Source organism: Theropithecus gelada, chromosome 4, assembly GCF_003255815.1.
Source record: "Theropithecus gelada isolate Dixy chromosome 4, Tgel_1.0, whole genome shotgun sequence".
NCBI lineage: Eukaryota > Metazoa > Chordata > Mammalia > Primates > Cercopithecidae > Theropithecus > Theropithecus gelada.
Window position 1 is genome coordinate 47,691,125 of NC_037671.1, and position 15,740 is coordinate 47,706,864.

At 34.2% G+C, this 15,740-nt stretch overlaps 2 protein-coding genes across 5 annotated transcripts in view; one reads left to right on the plus strand and one right to left on the minus strand.

Moving 5' to 3' along the window:
* The window catches only part of SUPT3H (SPT3 homolog, SAGA and STAGA complex component), a 538,163-nt gene that overhangs the window by 504,371 nt on the left and 18,052 nt on the right, over positions 1-15,740 (minus strand). The gene's annotated exons all lie outside the window — the stretch shown is intronic.
* Positions 1-15,740, plus strand: part of RUNX2 (runt related transcription factor 2) — a 221,188-nt gene that overhangs the window by 15,956 nt on the left and 189,492 nt on the right. The gene's annotated exons all lie outside the window — the stretch shown is intronic.

Consider the following 15,740-nt stretch of genomic DNA (forward strand, 5'->3'; position numbering starts at 1 on the left):
TTATACTTGGCCTAAACTTCCCCTTGTCTATATACTTATTTTTGCTCTCCACCCTTAAAACTGACTTGCCTTTAGCTATAACTAATGTACTTTGTTGCCCATTCATGCAGTGGTTTATTGTTTTCATTCTCTGATCGTTTTTTTTTTCCATTCATGTCCAAATGAGCACTGCTTTAGATTCTAAATATCCAGCAGAGAACCCATATATGTACATTTTCCTTTGAACATGTAGAATGGTAACATAATCAATTAAGCACTTAACTGCTTTACGATATGCACAACAAAAACTATTAAGAGGCCACAAAAAAGCTATGCCTACCACAAATTTAAAACCTATTAAAAATCAGGAATGTCAAAAGTATGTTGGCTTTTTGGGTAAAGTGTATAAACTAGCTCTTCATGCTTGGCTAGGAAAGCTTAGAGAAAAAAATGCTAAATATGAAAGATGAGTCTGCCTTTAAGACAAAAAAGAAATATACTTGGTGGACCTAAAAAGGAAGGTCACTTCAGATATCAAAAATGCAATAAACCAAGATTCAGAGCTATGACAAGGGAGACAATAAAACTAATGGTACAGAATTTTTAAATCCCTGAAGTTTAAGAGGCTCTTTATAAGCAGGACAGTTGAGTAGTTACCACGTACTACGCTCTTAAGCCAGGCTTCATTCTGGTGAGTTTAGAAATCTGTTTCACCTAGCTGAATCAGAATTTAGCAAACTGATTTATGTAACAAAAAGGCTGTATATTAAAACGTTCCTCATGGGATGAAACAGAGGAAAAACTACCCACCCATCTGCCCTGCCTCACATGGATGTTTTGAGATTTAAATGAGATATTAATACAAGATGTCGGGATACTTATAAAAATCTTTGACACTTATTAAAAATATCAAAGATAAGTTATTACAATTCAATATTATAAAAAAATCAAACTTTTGTTCACCTGATTGTTAAAGACTGTAAAATGTCATGCTCAAACAACGTGTTTTCCTATTTGCTATGAAGTTGATAGTAAAACTTTTGGCCCATCTCAGCAACCAGAGGGACTTTATTATATGCATCTCTGCAGACTTTTACCTCCTAGATTAATTTTGTATCTCTACTCCTTTCAGGCTTCATCCCAATTTCCAGTTTTTAATCCTTTGGTATTATAAATAATTCTGATAGACTCCTCAAATCTTTTCAAAATCAATACGGGATACAAATGATAAACCAATGCTCATAAATTAAGGCTGCAGCTTAATGGCACAATCAGCTTGCTAGTCCTCTAAGATAGAAACCATGGAATCATTTTTGGTAACTAATTCTCTAATCTCATAAATCCCCAAGACCTAACAATCTAACCTATGCAATATCACTTACACTAGATTGCTATTCTTCATTCCCATTCCCTCTTACATGGACTACTACAACAGGTCTTTCCACAGCTAACTCATTTTATGTGCTGCATTATCAATTCTTCTTAATGAGTATCAATGCACACCATACCTTTATCTTTTCGAACATTTTTCAAAGGTTTCCGATTGTCTTTGAAAAAGACTTAACCCCTCAGTCTTCCAAAGCTTGCCACATTTTGATACTAATCATGTTTTATCTGTATTTTCTATGACCTAGTTTCTCTCTAGACACAGTAAGTTATTTGCCCCAGATGCCTCATCCCTGCCTCTGTGTCTTTGATCATGCTGTCTCCTGTACTTGCAATATTCCCTACCTATCCTCACTGTCACCCTACCTACAAATCTCTCCAGGGCTAAATATTGCCTATTCTTGAAGACAAAACTCAAATTACACTATTTTCACTAGCTTTCATCCTCCAAATTGAAAATTCTCTGATCCACCTCCATATTCCTACAGTAGTACATCTGTAACTCTTTTCACATACTTATCTGCACCTACCACCTGTCATTCTCTCAGTTTCTATGTGTGTAAGATTCTCACTCTACTTATACATATATGTAAACATATATAATTCTACTAGACAGGTGATACTGAAGCTTTTTAATTGCAAAATCCATTTTTCATAGGAAATGCTACGAGAAAGCCCAATAAATAAAACAGATTTTTAAAGGAATCCACAGGGTTGAAAGAAAGAAGGGTTGAGAGGGTAGCTAGAACCTCGCATGCCCTCCCAAGCAGCCCCACAGGCAACTTCATTAAGCACAGAGATACAATACAGTACACTAAACTACACACTCTCTTGGTAGCACAGATACACAAGAATTCCCTCTCTCCCACTCTTAATTTCTTTTCACATCATCTAGCCAAATGCCTGGCATATAATAGGAATTCAATAAACATTTCTTTTTTTTTTTTTTTTTTCTTGAGATAGGGTCTCACTCTATTGCCCAGGCCAGAGTGCAGTGGTGCAATCTCGGCTCACTGCAACCTCCACCTCCCGGGTTCAAGCGATTCTCTTGCCTCTGCCTGACTAGCTGGGATTATAGGCACAGGCCACCAAGCCTGGCTAATTTTTGTATTTTTTTAGTAGAGACCTGGTTTCACCACGTTAGTCAGGCTGGTCTCGAACTCCTGACCTCAGGTGATTTGCCCACCTTGGTCTCCCAAAGTGCTGGGATTATAGGCGTGAGCCACCGCACCCAGCCTCAATGAACATTTCTTAAATGAATTAATGAGCTAGTAGATGGAAGTGGATGGACAAATAAATGCCTAAACAAAAAGTAGGAGGACTTAGCAAAGGAACGTGGTAATAGCTAAAGAAATACTATATAAGAAAAGAAAATGCCTTAAAAATAACTTTTATGGCTGAAAAGAGAGGTGGTACTTTATATAATTAAAAACGGAACACATTTTCAATAAAAATACCCCACAAATATGTGTGAGTTTACTATCAAAGAAAGAAGCCAAGACTAAAGAATTATTTACATATATCATATTAAGATAAGTGAAATAATGGGACATCTGGTTAACATCTAAATTTAATTTATATTCAACAGCTTAGAATTCAGAGATATCGTAAATTAAACTACAGTGAATACATTTCTTTAAAATGAATTCTATTTCACTGATATACATATGACTGTTAGGGAAGAGTATTCTGATTTTCTTTTTAAGATGTATTTCCTTCTTTCTCAAGTTACAAACGTAAAGTTCTGCAATTGTATTTAAAATCTTTTGGTGGTAGATGTGCACAAAAGAAATACCTCAACATAAATCACTATGGCACATAATGAACCCAAAAGGAATATCCACGTATCATTATAGGCAAGATGTTAAGCTTGACAAAAACAAAATCTGACCTTTAATATATTTTTTAAACTGGTTAATAAACATAAATGCAGCAAGGCTTACATTCCATATATTTTTAAACTCCCCAGCATCCTTGGGGTCTGTCCACAAAAGCAAGGGAGTATGCACATGACAGAGAAAAAAGTTTTAAATAAAAGAAACACAATCCTGTGAGATTATTCCCTTTAAACAGAAGAGTGAAATCCAAATACTTTATTTTTCTACATCCAAAAAAGAACTTCACAATTCTCTTTTTTTAAAAAAAAGACGTATATTTCATTAAAACACTGTCTATTTATCAGAGAATAATTCTGTATTCACGGTGTAATTACTATTTTTAAAAAACACTACATGCCTACTGAAATAATGAAACAGAATGTCAATATGGTTATCTGTGAATGAAAAAATTCTTTCCTTCTTTAGTTCTAGAGATTCCAAAATCTCAAATAAATGCATCACTTTTACAATCAGAGGAAGTTTAAGGTTATATAAATAGGTATGTATGCATGTGAACACGTGTGTGGATATGAGGTCTGTGTATGTATCCTTCTAAATGGCCTGCTATGTCTAACTGTTTTTACATTAAAAGCAGCACCTTTCTCATTTCCATAGAAATGAGGAAAAAAAGGGGTATACTTACATTATTTAATAATTAACAAAATCAGTTTAAATCTCTCTAATATAACATAGCAGTTAAAAGTCTGACTCTGGAGTCAGAAAGACCTAATGTAATCCCAGTTCTACCAATCAATAGGTGGATGATTCTGGAAAGTTATTTAATTTCTATTAAATTCTAAATTCTAAAAAAAGTTATCTACCATTAGCTCTATTGTCTCCTCGTTTTCTTAATCTAAAATTTGGCAATAGGCAGGCATGGTGGCTCACACCTGTAATCCCAGTACTTTGGGAGGCTGAGTTAGGAGGATCAGTTGAGGTCTAGAGTTCGAGACCAGCCTGACCAACAAGGTGAAACCTCGTCTCTACTAAAAATACAAAAAAAAAAAAAAAAAAAAAAAACAGCCAGGTATGGTGGCACATGCCTGTAGTCCCAGCTACTCAGGAGGCTGAGGCAGGAGAATCACTTGAATCCGAGAGGTGGAGGTTGCAGTGAGCCAAGATCCTGCCACTGCACTCCAGCCTGGGTGACAAAGTAAAACTCCACCTCAAAAAAAAAAAAAAAAAGGCAATATCATTCAACTAACAGGGCGTTAAATGAAATAATATATAGGAAGATGTTAGTGCACAATACCTATTTAGTGATGGAAGTGATACTTCCTCTTCCCACAACTCTGTGTAACCAAAATTCCTATCTATCCTTGATGTTTCAGTTTAAATGAACTCTCTTTGGGAGGCTTTAGTTCCCCCATTACTATTTCATAGTATCCTGTACATTTTCCTTCAGAGTCCTTATCACAATTTATAATTATTAATTTCCACAAATGTATACACAGTTCATGGCACACCATATGTACTTAGTAAATGTTGAATAAATGAATTTATGAGTAGAAAGAGGTTTATAATCTTTCCACTGGTATCATTAAATTCTGTCTCTACATAATCAGTGGGATCCTGATTATAAATGTTACTACCTATAATACAAACAGGGTATTTAAATTTCAATTTAGTTCTTCTAGGGACAACTACACTAGAGGGGGAAAAAAGAACATCACTAGTATTTCAGTCTACTTCTACATATTTAAAGTCACAATTATGGAATCACAATAATTCTCTATATTTCGTACCACAATCTTCCATTTAATGAGTCCACTAAAATAAGGATTAAGAAAAATGTTGGTTATTTCTTGGCTTTCCAGTTTACCTGCTGAGTTTTCTTTAAATCACCATCTGCTACAACTATGATTAAATTAGCCACTTATTGATAAATCAGGGGCACTACAAGATAACATTATATAAAAGCACTGGTTTTCCAAATATGGTCTCTGGATCACCAACATCAACATCACCTGGGAATTTATCTGAAAGGCAAATTGTTGAGTTCACCCTTGATTTACTCAATCAGAAAGGCTGGAGGTGAGATCCAGCAGTTTTATGGTTCAGCAAGGCTCTCAGGTGATTCTAATGCACACTAAAGTTTGGGAACCATTGCACTGGAAGATTCATTTTTTTAAGTCATAGGTTGTTTCACTGGTTTTCATCAATTTGCTGCTCTTTATATTTCATCATTAAAATTATATTATGTCATTATAGTCTCTAAAATACTCTAAAGTCTGACAAACAGGTCATCTGTCAGAATATAAGGCAACCAAACAATGAATGCTTAACATACAATTCCATCCACTGCATAATCAGTTCATGTTGTCAATGTTCTCTTTTATTCAAAAGTAATTCCTTTTACATTCCTTTTAAATAAAAAGATACTTGCTTCAGAAAAACTAATTTCAAGTAAAATTGGGAAGTGACTCAAATAAGCAATTACTCTTTTCAAAGGTTTTGTTAGTCACAGGAAAAAAAATTACCAGAGCCAAAACTATATAGTAGTATTGCCACTATATGTAAAGATGCATACAATTAAGTCTAAAGTTTTTAGTGCACAAAACTGTAAACTGCAAGATACAGTTTACCACAAAAACAAAAGTATTTCTGAGAAATGAGAAATAATATTGATATTTCAAATACAATTAGAATGTAGCCATGAGATTAAGGATTTTGTGTTTGTTTTATTCACTGCTACATCTCCAGAGCCTAGAACAGTGCATAGTACACAGCAGGCATCCACTTGGTATTCGTGAATGAATCAACAAAAACATTTGTATATAATAATCTTCTACATTAAATGTGGTCTGCCAACAGGTGCTAGTCTAAGAACTGTTTCAAGTACACAATAAAATACAAGGAATTAGCATCAGAATGTAAATCAATTACATTAGGTAATTTGTAATACACGCCGTTTAATTTCTGCTTTTATCACAAGAAAACTATTTCAATGAAGGAAGCAGGGAATTGGTTTACATTCTGGCTCAAGCTACTTTCTCACAGAAGACCAGTAACAGCCACAAACTTGCTGATTAACACTGCTTTAGACTAAATCTTGAGAGTAGAAATGAGAGGGAAAAATGGGATAAAAACTAACTTCAAAGCAAATAATAATTTGTAAAAATAATGTCTGGCTGCTAAAACATGGTCATAATCATATTACTGTGCCTTTTAAAGGAAGCTTATAAAACACATGAAAACAACAAAAAAATTTAAGGATAAGCTCTTTTTGTCAGCTAAATGCCAGGTTCTAATCCCGGTAGTGTCCAAATGAATGAAGTCTTTACATTTTCAGACTGATTTATAATAGCTCGGGGTCCCCAACCCCCAGTTCCAGTTCGTGGCCTGTTGGGAACCAGGCTGCACAGCAAGAGGTGAGTGAACATTACCACCTCAGCTCTGCCTCATGTCAAATCAGTTGCAGCATTAGATTCTCCAACCCTATTGTGAACTGCACATGCCAGGCATCTAAGTTGTGCGCTCCTTATGAGAATCTAATGCCTGATGATGTGAGGTGTAACCCTTTCATCCCAAAATCATACTCCCCATGTTCCCACCCCACCAACCCAGGTTTGTGGAAAAAATGTCTTCCATAAAACTGGTCCCTGGTGTCAAAAAGGTTGAGGACCGCTGTAACAGCTGGTCACAGAAACTAAGATACATACAAAAAGTGCTAAATTAGTGAAAACACTTCAAGTATACTACTCACTCATCACTTCAGCCACACCCACAGAGACTGCCCTGCTACACTACACTGTCCCATCAAGATCACAATTTCCTATGAATTCTACGAAATTCAACACCTACCAGGAATACTTAGGTACCAGGCACTGTAAAACATGAAGTTTAAAACAATCCCCATAATCAGGGAGCTTACGGTGAGGAAGAGAGGTAAAAAAATACAAAGATCACTGTAACATAGTAAAATGAGGACTTAAAAGAGTATTACAAGTTACCACAGCACACAGAAAGGGAACTGAGTAGAGAGGTCAAAGAAGACTTCCGGGAAGATGGCATTTCCAAGGTGATACTTGTATTTTCTGTTACATTTTCTGTTCCTCCAGCTCTCTTAATGACTACTTCTACTCTACCTAGTTTTATACTTCACTAAAATCTCCAATCCCTTCTCCCTCCCCATTTTTCTCCAAATTGATCAACTCCATACTTTCTATTCTATACTTCCCAACCAGCTCAAAATTAGTGATCAGAACCTCCAACATCTCAAATTTCAATAGCCTTCTGCCACATCTGCCCTTCAAATACCTAAATTAACCCAATTATCTTTCTTTCCCAGCCCTATGCCCAGCTGCTGAGCACTTTGAAAGACTGGAATAGAGCCTGTTAGAGGCCTTATAAATGTTGACTAAGCTCAGCTGAGTCCTTGACAACTTAGGCAACAATGAGCATATTCTTAATTAGCTTTCTCTCCCTAACTCTACCACTGACATGACAAACCTTTACCACTCTCTTCCAACTCCCCTACCTCAAACCTTTGCCATCCCAACCAGCTGTCTTGCCGACTTCTTTAAAATGATATGAATGGTAATTAGGCATAGCTGAAAATAAATATTACCTGACGTTTTTTATAAGCAAAGAAAGTGTACTGAACTACAGATTTAGCAATCTAACTAAAAATCCTAACTGTATTTCATTGAGAAAAGAGTCACTCCCAAAGGACTTACAAATAACCTCTGATCATCTACCTGACAATTTCAGCCTTAGAAAATACAACAAAAAATCTGAACCAAGGAGTAAGCAAACCCCTCTCAAAATTGGTATTATGGTTATGCACCGAAGACCAAGTAGTTTTTTCCAGAAAAGAAAGTGTATCAACTTTTCCTAGTTTATGATCTCTTATTATAGATACAAATCTAATAAATTTGATTACTATACTATTGTAGACTGGAAGCAACATTCAAAAGGAAAGAAGGTGAAACACTGCTGGAGTCTGGCATGACAGCAACAAAATTACCAGCTGCCAAGGGGAGAGAAAACAAAAACTATAAAAATAAATCTAGAAATTCAAACAAAATTACAGATTAGGACTATTTATCCTAGACACAAAGTACATTTTATGCTTCTATGATTCACTAGGACATCACTGTATTACAAGCAGAGTACTATGAAGCAACTGTACCTAGTATTCTGTTTATAAGTAGTCATTAATATTCATAATCTACTGTAGAAATAAATTTAAAATAGAATCATTTGGTCACTTAGATTATCTTCATGTATTTATGAGATAAAAATATATTAAATAACTTTATTCTTTATTACTTATATTGCATAGATATCTACATATATAATTCTATTAGTCAGAATGCAGTTTTATATATCTATTCAAAAATTAAACTGGTCATTTATTTCCAGCCATGTCTACCATTCAAAATTAAGACAATAACTGCATGATTTAAAATTGAGGGAAGAGTTTGGCTGATTTTTACATACTGCAGTCACAGCACAATTCTACATTCTAGCAAGAAAAACAAATATTAAAGAAAACTGAGAAGTTCTTCAGTCTCTAATAGTACAGTAGTTAACCAGCTCACTCATTAGTCAGTTGTTTTTACTGTTTCTCTCCAGTGTTGTTTCAAATAAACTTTCTAAATGTAAAATGATTTCATTAATCAACTTTAAAAGTAAAATGAATTGCACAGACCAATGTCTGAAATCTGAGTACACAGCAAAAACCAGAAAAAGAAAAGAAAAATGAAACTACTTAAAATTTGCACTTAGAATTTGTTTTGGAACTTGATAAAATGATTCCTAAAAATTCATCTGGAAAAATAAAAATAGGAAAAGAGTCAAAAATATTTAAAAAAGAAAAGTTATGCGGATGGACTTGAACTATAATACTAACTATTAAAACACATTAAGAAGCTATAATAACTAAAATAATGCAGTACTGGCAAAGAAACAGACTACTCAATGGAACAAAGCTGAAAATTTTAAAGTAATTTATTATCTGATGAAGGTAGTATTTCAATTCTGAGGAGAAATGAAGGCTTATATAATCTGAGATGGTAAGACCACTGACAAATCAATTTGAAGAAAAATTATTCTTAGAACCCTCCCTGACATCATACAACAAAACAATGGATTAAATATTAAAACCATAGAAACTAAAAATACAAAATGTAAGAAAGTGCATGAAGATATATATCAAAATCAAGGGTAGGACATTCTGTCAAAGACAGAAGCAATAAGATATACGACTGATTAAACTACATGAGCAATGAAAACTCTTATTTTTTTTGTAATCACTATATATGAACCTTAAGGAAACCGAAAGATTTAGGGGCTGGCGGGGAAAATAGGGAAAATGCCAAATATAACCAACAAAAGGTCAGTGCCTTTAGTATATCAAAGTTCCTTAACAGGAAAAAAATAAAATAAGTATAATTATACTAAGAATACAGACAAGCACAAAAGAAGAAATACATATGGCCAAAGTATTTTCAAGCCCAGTTGTCAAAGAAATGCTGAAAAACAACACAATATTTTTACTGTTAAAAACTGTCAGGGAAGATGGAGAGGTACTCTTATAACTTGATAGAAATACATGTTAGTTCAACTTTCCTATAGGAAAAATTAGGAAGTTAGTATCAAAAGTCTTTGGACTCAAAAAATTCCTCCATGACTTTCAAATAGTAGGTATCAAGCTTCCATTATATCATTTTTAATAATAGTGGAAAAACTGGACATAATCTAATTACTTAACAGCAGGGGATTAAAAATAATATGATAGATATACATACAATGAAATAAAAAGATCTGATAACATAGACAGTTGTTCACAATATAGTAGGTGAAAGGAAAAAAGGACAGGTACCAAAAAAGCACAATAATGACTAAAAATTACTAAGAACTTAACAAAAAATTAAGTCACACACAAACGTACACACCCCCAAAGTGTATGACTCGCTTGGACAGGAATCATAGACACTTTTATTATCTTCTTTTTTGCTTATCTGTGTGAAGATCTCATTACTTCTACTGCCATTGCTAACTCATTTAGGGCTTGTCTGTTTCCTTGGAAAATAAGGGGCTTCACTGCGTTTGAAGCTTCCTGATTTATTCAAACAGTAACTACACAAATGCATGCATGCACACATACACACACACACATACACAGTCTCCTATACGTTGCTATGCAGAGATCTCTAGACATATTTAGAAAAAGAAAAAAAACAGTTTTAGGCCAGGTGTAGCAGGTCACCCCTGTATTTCCAGCACTTTGGGAGGCTGAGGCGGGAGGATCGCTTGAGGCTAGGGTTTATAGTACAGCTTATAAAGATAATGCTGTGTATTTATCAACATGGAAAAGATATATATTAAGTAAAAATCCAAGTTACACAATAGTAATTATAATACACACTTTTGGTATTTTTTAATTTTTTGTATGCATTGGAAAGAAACTGGAAAGATAAATACCAAAACCTTAATAGCACTCTTGAGTTTTTTTTTGGAGACAGGGTCCCACTCTGTCACCCAGGCTAAAGTGCAGTGGTGCGATCACAGATCACTGCAGACTCAACCACTTGGGCTTAAGCAATCCTTCCACCTCAGCCTCCCAAGCATCAGGAGCCACAGGAGCATACCAAAAGGCCTGGCTTTTCGTTCTTTTTTTTTTTTTTGGAGATGGGGTACCACTGTGTTGTACAGGGTGGTCTTAAACTCCTGGGCTCAAGCAATTCTCCTGCCTCAGCCTCCCAAAGTGCTGGGATTACAGGCATGAGCCACCATGCCCAGTTCCAATAAGCACTTTAATTTAATTTAATAATTAAGGTGTTAATTGTTATCTTTCTGTATTTTCCGATTTTCTTCTTTTCAGAAAACAACTGTCTCTATGAGGAAATATAAAAAAATACTTCATTTATTATAGAATAAAATGTTGATATAACAGCTCTCCTACCCATAAAATTTCCAGGATTTTTTATTGGGGGTGGGGGTTAACTGTTCCTAAAATATAAAATCCACCAATACAGAAAGAAGTGAACCAAGATCTTGTAGCTCCAAAACTAGTGTTCTCCACTGTATCATGCTACCTTAATCACTCAGATGTAGCATTATTTTTCTTTGTATCAATTTGCCCTTTGAAATATTTGTATTTAATTACAAATTCCAGATAAGTGAAGTTTTATTTCTATTAAAAATAAACATTAACTATGTTCACATACTTCTAAAGGATTAGAGATATATAAAAGACATTGATACGCTCAGATTCTAAACTGGAAGAGGCGGAATAAAAAAATACTATCAGTGCTTGACTTAGAAATGGGTTGTATTCCAAGTCTGAATGTTTGGAAAGTAATTCCAACCAAAAAGAATGTTATTTTTGTTGAATAAATAAATATTAATTGATTGCCAGGCCAACCCCAAAAATTTAATTTCCCCCCCTTTCCCCATTAAACACACATTACTGACCAGTGTAATACCGGAAGAGAGAGAAAGTCATGAAAGGCTAATAGGACTCTACCAGCCATGGCAAAAACTGGTTGTAACGTAGCTGTTTTAAGACACAGAAACCTATGAAAGGTAAAGAAGAAGAAAAGCAGTCAAAGATAATAGTTGTCACTCCTTCTCTAGAAAAGTGGTTGTGTACTCTCTTCTGTCATAGGAAAAAAACTTTTATGCCAATTAGAAAACTTTCTAATGACTACAACATTTTTTTCAAAGGCATATGGTGTTTCACAGTTAAGATTTTTTTTTAAAGTCTACATAGATGTCCAAAAAAGATATATTTGCAAAAGATGGCATCCTCATTTGAATATATATTTTTGATATATTTTGATATATACTTTTGATATTAAAAGCACACATACATATACACACATATATGTTAATACATGTTAACATCTTAAAACACATCAGAATGTATCAATTCTCATTTCTTTTTTTTTTTTTTTCCTTTTTTCGAGACAAGAGTCTCGCTCTGTCACCCAGGCTGGAGTGTAGTGTTGCAATCTCAGCTCACCGTAACCTCCACCCCCTAGGATCAGGCGATTCTCCTGCCTCAGCCTCCTAAGTAGCTGTGATTAAAGGCATGTGCCACCATACCTGGCTAATTTTTTTTTTTTTTTTTTAGTAGAGACAGGGTTTCACCATGGTGGTCAGGCTGGTCTCGAACTCCTGACTGACCTCAAGTGATCTGTCCACCTTAGCCTCCCAAAGTGCTGGGATTATAGGCATGAGCCACCTCACCTGGCCCAATTCTCATTTCTTTGGCTGTAATGTAAAAGTGCCCACCAATCTCACATCTAGAGATAATCGAAACTGTGCTTTGGCAAACTTAACTATCATGGGACTTCAGAACCAGCAAAAAGTCAAAATCAGCAAGATTTATTCCTCTATATTAAGAATTTACTATTCTTTTCTAAAATTATACTCACCTTTTTAATTTACAGAATTTACTGTAAAGAGGCAAATCAATACATAATCATAGGCATAAAATATTAATTTCCTATCTAAAATTATTAACCACTCTCTGATATATTTTTAGTAATGAAGAATCCATTTTTATCTAGTACTTTTTTATTTTTTATTTTTTGAGACAGTCTCACTGTGTTACCCAGGCTGGAGAACAGTGGCAGGATCATGGTTCACTGCAGCCCTGACCTCCTAGATGCAAGTGATCCTCCTGCCTCAGCCTCCCAAGTAGCTGGGACTACAGGGCCCAGATAACTGCTTTTAATTTTATTTTCTGTAGAGACAGCATCTCAAGTATGTTGCCCAGGCTAGTCTCAAAACTCCTGGCCTCAAGAGATCCCCCGACTTCAGTCCTCCAAAGTGCTGGGATTACAGACATGAGCCACCACACCTCGCCCCACTTTTCTAAAGATAAATTTTGAAGCTGGTACATTTAAATTAACAGGTTTTCAAAATATCACCATAATAAAAATAATGAATTGATAGAACACTTCACAACATATTGCTAATTTCACAGCTACCAGAAATTTTGCAAATCTAGCTACATAAAAATGAGAACCTAAAACTCATGATGACATATATATTCAATTATACATGCTGACATGATAATCAAGTATAATACAATACATTCAGAGTTACAGTCAGAGGATTTTTCAGAAAGACTAAGCGTGTGTGTGTGTGTGTGTGTGTATATATAGAGAGAGAGAGAGAACACACATTCACAAAAGATCATTTTTAAGAAACTGAACACATTTCTTTATTATTCATACTTTCTAAAAAATGGAACATAAATGTAATATTAAACTTCTCAATCAAATCCGACTTGCCAAAGTAGCCAAATATTAACATCTTCAAAGCTATAAAGAACTGTGGGACAATGACAACTTAAAAAAGAGAGAGGGCAAAAAAGTAGATCAACGACTGTGTTAAAATCAAATATAAAAACAGGTTATAACATGTAAAATGTTATTTTTCCCAATCTCAAAAAAATATAATACATGCAACCCAGAAAAGAAGCATTCTATATATAATTTATATTTACTATATTTCTTCTGTGCTGCACAATATGGTAGCTATTTGCTAAGTTCAGGGCTAAATTTAAATGAAATTTACAATTCAGTTGCTCAGCTGCCTGGCTTATTTAATATACTCAATAGGCACCCGTGGCTAGTGGCTATCACACTGGACAAAAAAGAAATAAAATTTCTATCACTGTGGAAAGTTATACAGCATGCTATAATGTAGACAAATCCTTTCTTCTCTATAATTATGAAATTCTTCCCATTAAATTGCAAATATTTCCCCCTATACTTGAATTACTTTTTATAAACTCCTTATTCAGTGTGTTGATGATGATATTTATTTTTTAAAAAGGTGATGGTAACAACAGCACAATGTTTATCATCTGCCAGGAACTATACTAGTGTTTTAATTCAATCATCTCATTTAATCTTCCCTGTGAGGTAGATACAAGTTCACAATCTCTTATCTGAAACATGCATTTCAGAATACAAAGTTTTCAGATTTTTGAAAGTTAATACTGTACATAAATCACATAACACTTTCAGTAGAGTCTAGAGAAGTATTCAGGAACATGGTGAAATGTATGAACATTCACTCTAAAATTAAGAAAAGACCATAAATAGCTATACATCAATTACAGCCTGGCTCTACCATCAAATTAGTTCAGAACAGGGATTGCCACTCTCCAATGTGATAATCAGCAACTATACTGCAATTTTAGGCTGATGGATCTGTGAATTTTTACCTATTTTTCCCCATATAACTAAGGATTTTCATCACAGAATTACTCAAATAACTTCATCTACCTGAATTTCAAGAATTCATTTCTATAAGTAAGCAAGACACTTTTTTCCCTGGTAATTACACATATACTCCTAAACTAAAAGTTCTAATTATTACTTTCTCGTGAGAGAACTGATAGTAATATTTAAAAAAAAATAAATTATTTTATTTAGCCACATTTATAAAATGACATTTTTTAACACAAGCACTTAATTTAACTGGATCTAGAAACTTAAAGATTTCCTATTTCATTCCTGAAAGGAAAAATGACTTTCCATTACACAGTGTTTTTATGTTCTCAATCTGCTTTTATACATATTCTCACTTTCAGGAAATCTGCCTTAATACATATTCTCACATTACAATTTGAAAACATTCCTGATTACTATTATAGTTATAAACTAAAGCATATCTTAAAATATCCCAAACAGATGCATTTCACAAAAAGTAAATGGGTAAGTTTACCACATATTTTAGTGTAATTTAAATATGAGAAATTAAGATCAATGATTATTTAACAGTGATAAAACATAAAAGTAGGATAGACATTTGAATATTCAAATAATATGGCCATATTTATATCCAAAATTATGAAATAACACAAATACGAGCATCTAATAAGGAGTATATGGTAAGTATAGAATTTCCATGAAAATTATCCTTTCTTTTAGTTATTGATATGCCCTTGCTGAAAAAAATTTGTTAAGATACAGGAAACTACAACAAATGCCATGATAGTATAAAAATGACAGGCTGGGCACAGACGCTCATGCTTCTAATCTCAACACTTTGGAGGTCAAGGTGGGAGGATCACTCGAGCCAAGGAGTTCGAGATCAGCCTGAGCAACATGGCAAAATCCTGCCTCTACAAAACAATACAAAAATCAGCCAGGTGTGGTGACCCACCCCTGTAGTTCCAGCTACTTGCTGAGGCAGGAGGATCACCTGGGACCTCGTTACTAATAACCAAGCAATCAACTGAAAAAACATTCAGCTTCCACATTTTATTTCATTATAGCACAGTAGTCACACATAAACTGTTAAAAGTTAATTTATAAACTAAATTTTGTAAATCAAAATAAAAAGTTTATTAACTGAAATGCAGTTTAGCATAAGTGTCAAGAGCACAGAATCTGGAATCAGACTTTCTGGCTTTAATCCAGAATTTGCCACTGACTATAGGATAGTATTTGGTGAGTTACTCCACCTTTGTGTCTCTATTCTTTCATCTATAAAAGGGGAATAATAGCATCTACCCTCACAGAG